The sequence below is a fragment of the Pseudophryne corroboree genome, chromosome 2 (assembly GCF_028390025.1).
Source record: "Pseudophryne corroboree isolate aPseCor3 chromosome 2, aPseCor3.hap2, whole genome shotgun sequence".
Classification (NCBI taxonomy): domain Eukaryota; kingdom Metazoa; phylum Chordata; class Amphibia; order Anura; family Myobatrachidae; genus Pseudophryne; species Pseudophryne corroboree.
This window is the reverse complement of record NC_086445.1, coordinates 141,510,137-141,525,671: the sequence shown is the minus strand read 5'-3', so window position 1 is coordinate 141,525,671 and position 15,535 is coordinate 141,510,137.

Below are 15,535 nucleotides of genomic sequence, written 5' to 3'. Positions count from 1 at the left end.
CAACAAATATTATAAAAACCATTTTAACTCAAAGTCCTTATTCAATCCTTTTGGGCATAAGGATTTAAGTCTGTGTATCAGTTTCATTTCTGCCTTGGCTAGATTCTTTTCAGTGTTCCTATCACACCATGTAGATTTGATATGTTGAAGTCCGACAAACTTTTTTATTGATGCATGGGAACAATTGTGTTCTATTTTGAAATGTTCAGACAGATTGTGCATGAGAAGGCCATTCTTGATGTTCCGAAGATGTTCGCCTAATCTCGTTTTTAAAGCTCTAGATGTCCATCCAATATAGATCTTGTTACAGGTGCATTCTACGATATAAATCACATTGCTAGTATGGCATGTGATGAAGTCTTTTATTTTAATGGTGGTTCCATTTGCTGTCACTTCTGTATATTTAGAGGTTTCTGTCTTTATTTGTCTGCATGGTAGACACAGACCACATCTATGGAATCCACTGGTTCTAATTGGGTTGATATTATTTTTGTGGTAATGCACTCCGTACTAATTTGGTTTTTAAATTGGATGCTTTCCAGTAAATAAATGTCGGTTTCTTTGGGATGTCTTTTAGTGTGTTATCTGAACATAATAGATGCCAATGTTTTCTAATGATGGTTTCAACTTTCTTGTGTTGGTGATCATAACCTGTGATGAAGGACCACTGTGAATGGTTGGTGGAATAATTTTTCCTCTTGTCTTGTTTGTTACTGTGTATGAGAGATGTTCTGTTCATCTTCATTGTGTCAACTTGAATTTCTTCGAGATCTTCTGGATGGTAACCCTTTTCAATGAAGGCACATTTCAATTTATTGATTTGGGAGATGCAAATGGTATCCTCACTACAATTCCTCCGTATTCTTAAGAACTGGCTTTTTGGTATGCCATTCAGCCAATTTTTATGGTGTTAACTTTCTTTAGAAATATAGTTATTAGAATCGGTAGGTTTATTATAAGTTTTGTGTGGATAATGTTATCTTTGATGTAAATAGTTAGGTCTAGAAAATTCACCTCACTTTGACTTCTTTCAAAAGAAAAAATGATGTTTCTATCATTCTGATTAAGGTGGTCACAGAATTTCAATAAACTGTCCATGTCTCCCTTCTAAAAGAATATGAAATCATCAATGTATCGGTTCAACGTTATTAATTTATCTTGCCATGAGTTATGCATGTAGATGTTTTCCTTCTCCCAGTATGCCATGAAAAGGTTTGCAAAACTGGGGGCAAAGCATGGTCCCATTGCAGTACCCCTCTTTTGGAGGTAATAGTTCCCCTCAAAGAAGAAAAAGTTGTTCTTCAAGATAAAATCGATCGATTCAATGATGAAAGATTTTCTTGCTTCGGATAGTTCTGTTTGATCTAGAAACCAGGATGTGGCTTCTATCCCCTTCTGAAGTTCAATTATGGTATATAATGAGGTGACATCAGCTGTCACCATGATAGTGTCAGGATTCCAAGATATTTCTTCTAGTTTCTTAATTGTATCACAGGTGTCCTTCAGATAAGAGGGATTCTTCACTACTAGAGGTTGGAGTTCATGGTCAATTATTGATGACAGATTAGAAGTCAAACATCCTGTTCCCGCCACTATCGGTCTTCCTGGGGGGGGCTGTGCTGCTCTTGTGTATCTTGGGTAGAATGTAGATGGTTGGGGTAACTGGATCTTCAATATTCAAGAAGGAAAATTCAGATGATGAAATACCCCCTTTTTCCAGGTGGCTTTGTAATAATTTTTGAAAATTATTTCTTATTTTTGCTGACGGATCTGTTTTAATTTTTTGATAGGTGTTGCTGTCTGATAACTGGCGATAGATTTCATTAATGTAGTCCACTTTGTTCAAAATAGTTATGCCTCCCCCTTTGTCACACGATTTAATGACGATGTCTTGATCTTCCTGGAGGGATTTTATCGCTTCTCGTTCTTTCTTCGTGAGATTACACCGTACATTCTTCTTTCTCTTATCATCCATTTTGCTCATATCTTCAATCACAAGTTTTTGAAATGTTTCTATGAAATTGCCTTTTATGTGGGTCGGATAAAATTTTGATGGTTTTTTATGTAGTGTTGCAGTCACCGTTTCTTCCATTGTTGATGTCAAAGGAGTTTCTTCATTACGTTTTATTTCAACAAATTTCTTCAAAGAAATCTTCCTTATAAATTTGTGTATGTCCACAAATCTCTCAAAGTCATCTGTGGTTGTGGTTGGTGCAAACTTCAAACCTTTTCTCAGGACTCTTTCTTCTACATCAGTAAGAATTCTTGAACTTAGATTATAAATTACTTTATTTTCTTTATTTCCATTTCCCACAGTGCCCGTATTTCCTGTATTCTGAGTGATAACAGTCTTTTTCTTCTTCAAAAGGGGTTTCCCCCCTCTTTTTCCCCTCCTTTTCTTTTCTGGGACTTTCTTTGTCCCCTTTTTCTCCTAAAAAAGGTGATTGTTTTGAGGTTCTTTCTTTTGGACGGGTATCTTGTGTGGTTTTCTGATTCTCCCTTCTTGTATTGTCATCAGGGGTTTTTTGTTTCTCCCTTCTTGTGTTGTTATCAGTGGTAGGTGTTCTTCTCCGATTCCGAACATTGGGATATCTTTCTCTTGTGTCCTCATCAGGGGTTTTCTGTTTCTCCCTTCTTGTGTTGTTATCAGTGGTAGGTGTTATTCTCCAATTCCAAATATTGGGATATCTGTCTCTTGTGTCCTCATAATACCTCTGTCTTCTTTGATACTCTCGATAGTCATGATGATTAGTTCTTCTCTGGTGTTGAGGTGTCATTCTATAATCATGTTGAGTATATCTGACTGGTCTTCTTGGACTTTGATAATATCGTTGTCATTGAGGCTGATATGATGCATATTGTGGATGTTGTCCTCTCGTATTTCTATAGTTGTTTGGTTTGATCTGATTCTCTCTTGTAATGAGTGGTTTTCTTGCTTTCGTGATACCAAACTTGTAAAAATCAAAGTCCGTTGTAATTTCTTCTGCTTCTTTTTTATAAGTTCTTTCGTGTTCTGGTTAAGCTTGTCAGCAATTTACTTTTTCTAAGTCGTTATATGAAGGAAGTTGGTCATACGGTGTGATCAAGGTTTTTAAGATGTCTATTCTCTCTTTGATTTCTTTGAGTTTATTCTTCCGTTCCTTTATAATCAATAAAATTAGTTTCGTTGAACAGTCATCTAGAATTTTTATCCAATCTTTGGTGAACTCCTCTGTCGCATCGTCAAATGACTTTTTTTTGTCAAATCTTAAACCTTTAAGAATAACTTGCTCTGTGGCATACTTCTCCAGTGTGGCGATTTCGCACCAGAGTTTGTTTTCCTTAATTAGCCATGGCTGTTTCCAAATTATCGTCCGTCATTTCGATTTCTTCTTTGTTAAAATCAATGGAGAATGCTTCTTTCAATGCTTAATCTCTTACATCTGCACCCAGCCACTGAAAGGGGGTGCCCAGGTCACTCTATCATACATTCTCACAATTGATGGTGAATGTCTCCACGGAGGAATTGATAATAATTCATTTTGATGAACATCATCTTCTCCACATTTTCTGGAAGTAACCTCGTACGCCGATTGCTGACAAGGTGACCGGCTGCACTAAACACTCTTTTGGAGTAAACACTGGAGGGGGGGCAACTTAGGTAAAATAAAGCCAATTTGTGCAAGGGCCTCCAAATTGCCTCTTTTTCCTGCCAGTATACGTACGGACTGTCTGACATTCCTACTTGGATGCGGTCACTCATATAATCCTCCACCATTCTTTAAATGGTGACAGAATCATATGCAGTGATAGTAGACGACATGTCAGTAATCGTTGGCAGGTCCTTCAGTCCGGACCAGATGTCAGCACTCGCTCCAGACTGCCCTGCATCACCGCCAGCGGGTGGGCTCGGAATTCTTAGCCTTTTCCTCGCAGCCCCAGTTACGGGAGAATGTGAAGGAGGAGCTGTTGACGGGTCACGTTCCGCTTGAGTTGACAAGTGTCTCACCAGCAGGTCTTTGAACATCTGCAGACTTGTGTCTGCCGGAAAGAGAGATACAACGTAGGCTTTAAACCTAGGATCGAGCACGGTGGCCAAAATGTAGTGCTCTGATTTCAACAGATTGACCACCCGTGAATCCTGGTTAAGCGAATTAAGGGCTCCATCCACAAGTCCCACATGCCAAGCGGAATCGCTCCGTTTTAGCTCCTCCTTCAATCTCTCCAGCTGTTTCTGCAAAAGCCTGATGAGGGGAATGACCTGACTCAGGCTGGCAGTGTCTGAACTGACTTCACGTGTGGCAAGTTCAAAGGGTTGCAGAACCTTGCACAATGTTGAAATCATTCTCCACTGCGCTTGAGTCAGGTGCATTCCCCCTCCTTTGCCTATATCGTAGGTAGCTGTATAGGCTTGAATGGCCTTTTGCTGCTCCTCCATCCTCTGAAGCATATAGCGTGTTAAATTCCACCTCGTTACCACCTCTTGCTTCAGATGATGGCGGGGCAGGTTCAGGAGTGTTTGCTGGTGCTCTAGTCTTCGGCACGCGGTGGCTGAATGCCGAAAGTGGCCCGCAAAGCGTAGCCTGCCTAGAAACGATTTGGTGTTTGCGGGATACTGCTTCTGGTGCTGTTCTTGCTGCGGGAGGCAATACATCTACTCAGTGGGCTGTCACAGTCATATAGTCCTGAGTCTGCCCTGCTCCACTTGTCCACATGTCTGTGGTTAAGTGGACATTGGGTACAACTGCATTTTTTAGGACACTGGTGACTCTTTTTCTGACGTCTGTGTACATTCTCGGTATTGCCTGCCTAGAGAAATGGAACCTAGATGGTATTTGGTACCGGGGACACAGTACCTCAAACAATTCTCTAATTCCCTGTGAATCAACGGTGGATACCGGACACACGTTTAACACCAACGCAGCTGCCAAGACCCGAGTTATCCGCTTAGCAGCAGGATGACTGCTGTGATATTTCATCTTCCTCGCAAAGGACTGTTGGGCAGTCAATTGCTTACTGGAAGTAGTACAAGTGGTCTTCCGACTTCCCCTCTGAGATGACGATCGACTCCCAGCAGCAACAACAGCAGCGCCAGCAGCAGTAGGCGTTACACTCAAGGATGCATCGGAGGAATCTCAGGCCGGAGAGGACTCGTCAGACTTGCCAGTGACATGGCCTGTAGGACTATTGGTTTTCCTGTCTAATGAGAAAATTGACACTGAGGGAGTTGGTGGTGTGGTTTGCCGGAGCTTGGTTACAAGAGGAAGGGATTTAGTTGTCAGTGGACTGCTTCCACTGTCTCCCAAAGTTTTTGAACTTGTCTATGACTTCTGATGAATGTGCTCCAGGTGATGTATAAGGGAGGATGTTCCTAGGTGGTTAACAACCTTACCTCTACTTATTACAGTTTGACAAAGGCAACACACGGCTTGACACCTGTTGTCCGCATTGCTGTTAAAATAATTCCATACCGAAGAGGTGATTTTTTTTTGTAATTTGACCAGGCATGTCAATGGCCATATTCGTCCCATGGACAACAGGTGTCTCCCCGGGTGCCTGACTTAAACAAACCACCTCACCATCAGAATCCTCCTTGTAAATTTCCTCCTCAGCACCAGCAACACCCATATCCTGGTGTACTTCAACAGTGACATCTTCAATTTGACTATCAGGAACTGGACTGCGGGTACTCCTACCATGTGAAGCTGAACCACTAGCAATGAACATAGACCAGGGCCTCAGCCGGTCCTTGCCACTATGTGTCGTAAATGCCATATTGGCAAGTTTACGCTTCTCCTCAGACGTTTTTAATTTAGATTTTTGGGTCATTTTACTGAACTTTAGTTTTTTGTATTTTACATGCTCTCTACTATGACATTGGGCATCGGCCTTGGCAGACGACGTTGATGGCATTTCATCATCTCGGCCATGACTAGTGGCAGCAGCTTCAGCACGAGGTGGAAGTGGATCTTGTTCTTTCCCTATTTTACCCTCCACATTTTTGTTCTCCATTTTTTAATGTGTGGAATTATATGCCAGTAAATGCTGCACTGTAATACTATATATACTGCTCACAAAAATGCCGCACAGATATGGAATGGATACGTGCAGTGACACAGAGCTGCAAGATACAGCAATGGCCTACTGTACACAACTATATACTGTTGGGTCACCAAAATGCTGCACTGTAATATTATATATACTGCTCAAAAAAATGCCGCACAGATATGGAATGGATACGTGCACTCAATGACACAGAGCTTCAAGATACAGCAATGGCCTACTGTACACAACGATATACTGTTGGGTCACCAAAATGCTGCACTGTAATACTATATTTACTGCTCACAAAAATGCCGCACAGATATGGAATGGATACTTGCAGTGACATAGAGCTGCAAGATACAGCAATGGCTTACTGTACACAACTATAAACTGTTGGGTCACCAAAATGCTGCACTGTAATATTATATATACTGCTCACAAAAATGCTGCACAGATATGGAATAGATACGTGCAGTGACACAGCTGCAAGATACAGCAATGGCCTACTGGACACAACTATATACTGTTGGGTCACCAAAATGCTGCACTGTATGTAATACTATATACTGCTCACAAAAATGCCGCACAGATATGGAATGGATACTTGCAGTGACACAGAGCTTTAAGATACAACAATGGCCTACTGTACACAACTATATACTGTTGGGTCACCAAAATGCTGCACTGTAATACTATATATACTGCTCACAAAAATGCTGCACAGATATGGAATGGATACTTGCAGTGACACAGAGCTGCAAGATACAGCAATGGCCTACTGTACTGTACTACTATAATTATTATTTACTGGTTGTCCCCAGTCCCCACAATGCAGCACACTGATCAGATATTTGCAGCACACTGAGCACAGATATGGAGTGTTTTCAGGCAGAGAACGTAGATATTTTCAGCACACTGAGCACAGATTATTTGCAGCACACTGAGCACAGATATTTGCAGCACACTGAGCACAGATTACGGAGCTTTTCAGGGAGAGAACGCTGCCACGTCCTCTCCGTTTAATCTCCAATGCACGAGTGAAAATGGCGGCGACGCGCGGCTCCTTATATAGAATACGAATCTCGCGAGAATCCGACAGCGGGATGATGATGTTCGGGGGCGTTCTGGTTAACCGATTCCGCTCATCTCTAGCCTGAACCATACCGAGATGCACATAAAACTAATCCACAGAATATATTTGACCCCCGACCGATTGCACAGATTTTGGCCCTCCTGCAGTAATAAATGTTGGTGGCTTTGTGGCTCTGTGGGACACATTTACCACATATTTTGGTTCTGCCCACACCTCCTTAAATATTGGTCTAAAGTTTTTGACCTCATTAATAGAGCTCTCGATACTCACCTAACTCCGGACCCTGCTCTTGCGCTATTACATATTGTTCCCTCCTCTGTCCCCTTCTCTAGCAGATATGTATTAGGTCACATTTTAATTGCCGCTCGATCTAATTTGGCCCAACTCTGGAAACATCCTGCGCCCCCTACTCTACTAAAAGTAATCCACAAAATGTACCACCACTTTCTAATGGAAACTGAATACATCCGCCACACCCCCCGACAGCTCAACCTCTCCTAGGAAAAATTGGTCTCTGTGGCAGCAGTTTGTTACGGTTGGCGAGGGCTCCCATTACTTTCGCAACCCCTCTCCGAGCGACCCTCCTCAGACTAGTTTAATTGAACAACCGGACAGTGAGTAAAGAGTTGCTGTGCTTGCTTACTGAGATTCCTCCTCAAACTATTTCAAATCAACACTACCTCCTTCTCCTATTAGTGTTGCGTCGGGCCCTCTGCACATTCCTACATACCTTCCTCCTCTTTCTTTCTCTTTGACAGACTCTGTTCACTGTGCTGGAATTTAGGTTTTCCCTATGTAACTCTATTGGTACTTCCTTCCTCCTCGCACCATAGTTTTATGATCTCTAGTATTACATCTATAACTGTTGGGCATATTCTGTCCCTCTATTTCTCGAGAAGTTTCTCTTGATTCCTCTCTAGCCCGTGAGAGTACATGCAAAATAAAAATTCTTGAAGTAAAAAAAAAAAAAAAGAACATTACCCTGTAATCTGTATAAAGGGTTGGAGGCTCATGGCAATGAGGCAAGCGGCAGTCTGTGAAGCCCATTACCCGCTAGTGCGACATGGCCCGTGTTGAGATCCAGCGGGGCCGATGTCCGTGACGCAGGTGGTGCAGAGGTCCGTAATCCAGATCATGGCTAATGTCAGCGGGGCAGGCGGCGGTCTGTGAGGTCAAGTGCGACTGGTGCGGCGGGACCCATGGTCCAGATTGGACGGTGAAGGAACTGGCACTGCTGGCAGAAGAGGCGTTTCTCCCTTACTTGGCTTTATCACTTCCTGTTCCACCTCTAGATTACTGGGGAGCCTTTAAGCTACAGGTGCCGGCTGTTGACCAATCATTTTCAGAGGCGTGCTCTATTCAACGCTCAGTAATCAGGATACAGGTTTATCTTCCCGAAATAAACAGAGCTATTTCTGTTATTTATGTTATTTCGGGAAGATAAACCGATTCCCATTTTGTCATATCCTTGTTCATGGCAGGTGCATTTTTACTGAAATGTATGCAGTTTAATGACTCTCCGTACAGCACAGAACAGGCAAATAAATGGAGATAAAAATAAATCAAAGAATCAGTATAACAAAACTGAATCTACATTTTTGACACATCAAAGTAGCCACCTTTTGTAGATATAACTGTCGAACACACTAGTTTTTCTTATACAGTGGAATTCAAATATTGATGGGGTTTAAGTCTAAAGACTGTTCTGGGCGCTCCAACTTTTCCTCAAAGTTAGTTCTTATGTAGCCTGGAGCTATGTTTTGGTTCATTATCTTTCTGTAGGATGAACCTTTGACCAACTACAGTTGGTATAGACTAAAGAGTAATACATAACCCACTCGGATCCAACAAAAGAGCCCCAGACTATCACGCTTCCTCTTATATGTTAGACAGTTGAAGTTTGGGACCTACAGTATGATTAAAAAAATAAAATTTTTGGTTACTCATGCAGGGTTTTTGTATGACGTCAAGTAGGCGAAAGGATGGTTCCTCAGTGTGTGGGGTTTGTATACAGTACTCGCGTGTTTAAGCTAAAAAATTAAAAGGACAATGCTTTTAATACCAAAACACCCCATGTTTTTCTCTTAAAACATTGTCCTTTCAAATTTCAAACTTAAACACATCAATAAATGATGGCTTTTAGAATCCCATTGCTTGCTAAATAAATCCCTGTGACACCAACTGTCAAACCACTGCCATGAGCAAGAATATGACAGGATGGGAATTTGGACAAGGATAAAGTGAAGAGGTAAGATGAGAGTCGTGTTTGGTCCTCTATCAAATATTTTATAATCTGTCTGTAATGTATCCCTTTCTAGCTATTTAATTTTAACCTTGTGATTACCATTTTTTAATACAGTTTCTTGTAAAAGGATCTCAATATCTCAATTAACTAAGGGGCTGATTCTGAGATGGATTCTGCCACGCAGCCACACACAGCGGTTGCGTCTATCTGGTCTGTGCATGCGCCCTGGCTGTAGTGCACGCATGCGACATTACAAGGATGCATCCGCAGTGTAATTGACAGCGGCGGGCAGTCACAGGGCTGTGACACGGTGTTGAGAGGGGGGTTTGCCAGGACCATTTTTGGGGTGACTGCATAAGATTACACACAGCTGCCCCGATAAAAAAATGGTGGCATGGACCTGACAGTTTTGTTGGGACACCACTCCTAGCGTTAGGATGCTGCAACCATCCATTGTGTAATCTCCACCATAAACTATCACTCTTCCTCTGGCTCTTCCCTGAAAAGAGACCATGGCCAGTATTTACTAAAAATCCGAGTTTGGCCGATTTGGGTTTTTTTTCTAAGTCCCAATCCGGGAATTCACTAAGCACCAATCTCGGCAGTGTTTGGACTATTCGTAATGGTTTGAATGACAACGTTCAGAAATACGAATGAATAGACCATCGGTCAAACGCGGCTGTTATTTCATAGAATACGGGCATTCACTATTCATTCGTATTTGGGTGTTAGTTTCTGAGTGCTCAAGTGCGGGTCTGTTTTTTTTCGATTCGTTAAAAAAAGCAGCAAAAAAATAGACCTGCTCTTTCCAGTCGAGTTTGGATAACCATGCACGGATCAGTGAGATCTGTGCATGGTTATCTATGGGAAAGGGTCTGTTTAGTGTAAAATCGGGAAAAAAATTGCGTGGGGTCCCCCTCCTAAGCATAACCAGCCTCGGTCTCTTTGAGCCGGTCCTGGTTGACAAAATATGGGGGGAAAAATGACAGGGGTTCCCCCATATTTAATCAACCAGCACCGGGCTCTGCGCCTGGTCCTGGTTCCAAAAATATGGGGAACAAAAAGCGTAGGGGTCCCCCGTATTTTTGAAACCAGCACCGGGCTCCACTAGCTGGGGAGATAATGCCACAGCCGGGGGACACTTTGATATCGGTCCCTGCGGCCGTGCCATTAAAACCCCAACTAGTCACCCCTGGACGGGGTACTCGTCGTGGCACTCTCCTGATTGGCTGTGTGCTCCTGTAGTGTCTGTCAGGCAGCACACAAGCCCTATGCTTTTTGTCCCCCGTATTTTTGGAACCAGGACCCGGCGCAGAGCCCGGTGCTGGTTGATTAAATATGGGGGAACCCCTGTCATTTCCTCCCCCATATTTTGTCAACCAGGACCGGCTCAAAGAGCCCGAGGCTGGTTATGCTTAGGAGGGGGGACCCCACGCAATTTTTTCAAACTTTTTTAAGACTTTAATGAACTTTTTAAGGTACACAATGAAGCCCTGCACGGATCTCACAGATCCGACCGGGATTCCTTGTGTTTTGTCAGGCAGTGTTTTACTCATCAATCCCGTAAAACACTGCCTGATATTACGAATCACATCGACATCGGAAAAAACGAATGTGCAAAACTCGGCAGCTTAGTGAATGACCGTATCAGGATTAAAAAAATTGCAGTAAAATGCACCCGATACCATTCGTGATCAAACACCCTTCAAAACGGCAAAAACACAAATATTAGTAAATAAACCCCCATGTCCCGGAAATTCCAGCAAAAATAAAAAATTATACTTTCTAAATTTAGTTGATATTCTCAAATACATAGAGATGTGTGGCGGGCACTTTTCGTGTTTTGGTTTTGGTTCTGGTTCCATGCTCGTGTTTTGGATCTGGATTGGTTATGCCAAAACAACCCTTTCGTTTTTTGGTCTTGGTTTTGGATCTGGATGATTTTTGAAAAAAACATAAAACAGCTAAAATCTGTACGGTATTATTAACCTCAATAACATTCATTTCCACTCATTTCCAGTCTATTCTGAACACCTCACACCTCACAATATTGTTTTTAGGCCAAAAGGTTGCACTGAGGTGGCTGGATGACTAAGCTAAGTGACACAAGTGTGCGGCACAAACACCTGGACCATCTAGGAGTGGTACTGCAGTGGCAGACAGGATGGCAGATTTAAAAAATAGGCCCCAAACAGCACATGATGCAAATAAGAAAAAGATGTGTAATTACTGTAGGTAGCTGGATGGCTAAGCTAAGTGATACAAGTGTGCGGCACAAACACCTGGCCCATCTAGGAGTGGCACTGCAATGGCAGACAAGATGGCACTTAAAAAAACAAGGCCCCAAACAGCACATCATGCAAAGAAGAAAAAGAGGTGCAATGAGGTAGCTGTATGACTAAGCTAAGCGACACAAGTGTGAGGCACAAACACATGGCCCATCTAGGAGTGGCACTGCAGTTGCAGACAGGATGGCACTTAAAAAAACTAGGCCCCAAACAGCACATCATGCTAAGAAGAAAAAGAGGTGCAATGAGGTGGCTGTATGACTAAGCTAAGCGACATAAGTGTGCGGCACAAACAACATGGGACGTGCTGGAATTTGCCCAGATGCAATACACGCACAATATTGGTGGCACAGGAGAGCATACCCCTAAACCACACACACACACACACACACACACACACACACACACACACACACACACACACACACACACACACTCTCACACACACACACACACACACACACACATTAAAATTAATTTGGATTATAATAACCCTTTTATTTGGAGCTATTATAATAATATGCAGCAGAGGCTAGCGTCTCCTTACACCACACAGGGCGCACCTCATAAAATTTTTTTGGATAATAATATAAGTAATGTATATAACCCTTTTATTTGGAGTAAATAATATACAGCACAGGACACCACCACTGGACTTATGGCAGCACAAGACACCACCACTGGACTGATGCAGCACAAGACACCACCACTGGACTGGACTTATACGGCAGTACTCCTGGATTATACAGCAGTACCCCTGGAGTTGTACGGCAGTGTCAGACAGGATGGAACTTTAAAAAACTAGTCTCCAAACAGCACATGATGCAAAGAAGAAAAAGAGGTGCAAGATGGAATTGTCCTTGGGCTCACCCACCCTTAGGAGAACAAATTGACAGAATAGGAGAGGAGTGGGTTAAACCTCAGCTAGTCTGGGGGGTAGGACGGTAAGGCATTATGGGAGTTTATTGTTAGCCAATAGGAGTGAACGTTGGGGGTAGGTGGAAAGGGTTTTTAAGCCTGGTAAAGGCTGCTGTAATCGTGGTAGGGGTGAGTGCTCTTCACCCCTTTCTCCTGTGTTCGTGCTGATTGCCCCTTATTGCTTTTACTCACTTGCCTGGCCTGGGTGCATTTTATATTGTGCCCACCTTAGTGTCCCCCTTTCTGTTGCCCATTACCTCCTGGTTATTTCGTGCTGGCCACCATGTCCCGTCCCCCCCGCTCTGCTGGTGCCCCTGCACGTTATGCTGCTGCTGCCCCCTCTCCGTCTCGGGCCCCGGGCCTGAGCGCTGCGCTCACGGCCAGGGCTCAGTCTCCTGGCTGTGCTGCGGGTGCCCATCCGCGGGAACGCACAGCGGCGCGTGCGTCCGCTCCCACGCTGGCTGTGCTGCGGGCGCCTGGGTATTTTCCCGGCGCAGCGGTGGCTGGTGAGGGACGGGGCGCTGGACGGCAGAGGACGAGATCGGGCGGTCAAAGGGGGGAGCCAGCGGGGGTGCCCGCTGGTGGGAATCCCTCTCCGGGTGCGGCAGCTCGGGGACGCGCGCGCGGTCCCCGTGCCCTCCACCGCTGAGAGCCGCTCTGGGGCCCCCAGTTGATGAGGGAGTTTTGTTTAGGGTTGCAGCCAGTGGCTCATCCATTGGCCGCCCCTTCCAGGCAGCTCCTGTTTCGCGTGCGGGCGCACGCGCGCGCACACATCCACGGCTGGCGCTTGTGCTTCCTGGGAGCTCTCCCCGCTCCAGCGGGCGGGGCTCCCCAGATTCTTCTGTCATCACAGTGCGGGGCCAGAGAGGGGAGGTGCGATCTGGAAACGGTGGCCATCCGGGGCCATCCGAGGCGGTGAGGGGGCAGGAGATTGCGGGTTTGCGGAGGCCGTCTGGCACCGGTCCCAGTTGGTGCCGACCGGGACGGCGCGGCAGCGACGAGAGGGCTGTCCCTGCTGCGGACCCGGGGAGCAGGGGGACCTTTGGGGCTGCGGCTGCGGATCCCTCTGCCGTTGCGGCAGCAATGTCGGTGGTGACGGCGGCGTTTGCGCCGTTTTTGACGGCTTTGTCCCCGGGTGGCGTTTCCGTGGCTCCCGATTCGGTCGACTTGGCCATTCTCCCTGGTGCTTCTGGCCCCGCCATGGCGCAGTTTCTCCAGGAGTGTCGTGCTATGGGCTCCGCCACTGCATTGCTGGGTGGCGCTGCCCTGTCGCCCACAGGGGCGTCTGCTTTCATCCCCGCCAGGGGGGCTTCGGCACCCGTGGCGGCTTTCCCTTCTTTATCAGATTCGGATGTGGGTGATGGTCAGGAAGAGGAGCCGGTCGTGGCGGACGCTTCACCTTCAGGAAGCGGGCCAACCGGTGAGTGGGACACCGATACAGTTATTGTGTCTCGTGGGTCTTCTTCTTCCTCTTCCAGCAGTAGGTCCAGTAGGTCTTCTTCCTCTTCTTCCTCATTGCAGTCGGCAGCTAGTAGCTCCACGAAAACTAAAAAGAGGGCTTGCAAGTACGCGCGGCGTGAGGCGCGGTACCAGGATAAGCGGTCTAGGAAGAGCGGTAGTAGTTCCTGCAGGGAAAGGAGGCGGCGTAATTTTCCGGGTGTAGTTCGCTGCGATTACACGGCGGTGTTGCGGGGGTTGCGTGAGAGTTGCAGGAAGATTAGGTGGGGGGAATACGTCGACCTTTTCACATTGATGGAGTACACCAAGAGGGAAGGTAAGGAAGGGCTTGCAAAGGGCGGTATTGGGGCAGAGGCCTTTCGCTCGTACGACAATTGGTTGGCGGGTTTCTGCGTGTTTGCGGCATGCTACTTGGAGGATCGCCCTGATGAGCACATCAACGTCATCAGGTACATTCACCTCGTGCATGACATGCAGCGTCAGTCTAAGGGCGATACGTGGCTGCATTATGATAAGCAGTTCCGTCAGAAGCACGATTGCCTGCACATCCTTGACTTCGGGTGCAAAGATGTGGAGGTATGGCTTCGGGTCACACGGGCGCAGGATATGAAAATGGTGGCAAAAGGGGGGTCCGTGGCTCAGACCGCGGTGGCAAATCAGACCCGGCCCGCCTTTGAGGCTGCGAAGCGCCGCCCTTGGAGCGCAGCCCATTCTGTGCAGCAGGTGCCGGCGAAGGGGAAGTGCTTATCGTTCAACAATTCTGCGTGCCCCCTTGGTCAACAGTGTCGTTTTCGACACCTTTGCTTGCGATGTAATGGATCACACCCGGCTTCCAATTGCTTTCGCGCGGAGTGGCCGGGAGCTAAGGCAGCCGGGGGCGCAGCCGGGAAACCAACTGGGGGGGTTGCCGCTAGTTAGGGCGCCGTCCCCGGTTAGTTTGGGGGCCATGCTCAAATGGTTGGGATGGTACCCAAACAGAGACGACCCTAAATTTCTGCATGATGGTTTTGCGTCGGGTTTTCGTTTGCCGGTGGAGGGGGAAGTTTTAGTTCGGGCCGCCAGGAACCTGCAGTCTGCTTGGGATTTCCCCGACGTGCTGCGGGAAGAGGTCGAGCAGGAGGTTCGCCTGGGGAGAATGGCGGGCCCCTTTGCGCTGCCACCTGTCGAAGATTTGATTATTTCCCCGGTGGGGGTCGTGCCCAAGAAGGCCCCGGGTAAGTTCCGGCTCATTTAGCATTTGTCTTATCCATCGGGGTCCTCGGTTAACGATGTAATTCCTAGAGATGAGCGGATTCGGTTTTACTCGGATTTACTCGGTTCTCAAAACGGCATCTTATTGGCTCACTGATGTCACGTGTTTTGGATAGCCAATCGGATGCCGTTTTGAGAACCGAGTAAAACCGAGTAAAACCGAATCCGCTCATCTCTAGTAATTCCACCGGAGTGTTGTTCGGTGGTTTATCAGTCTTTCGAGGATGCCCTGGGCATGGTACGGGGCTGCGGCCCTGG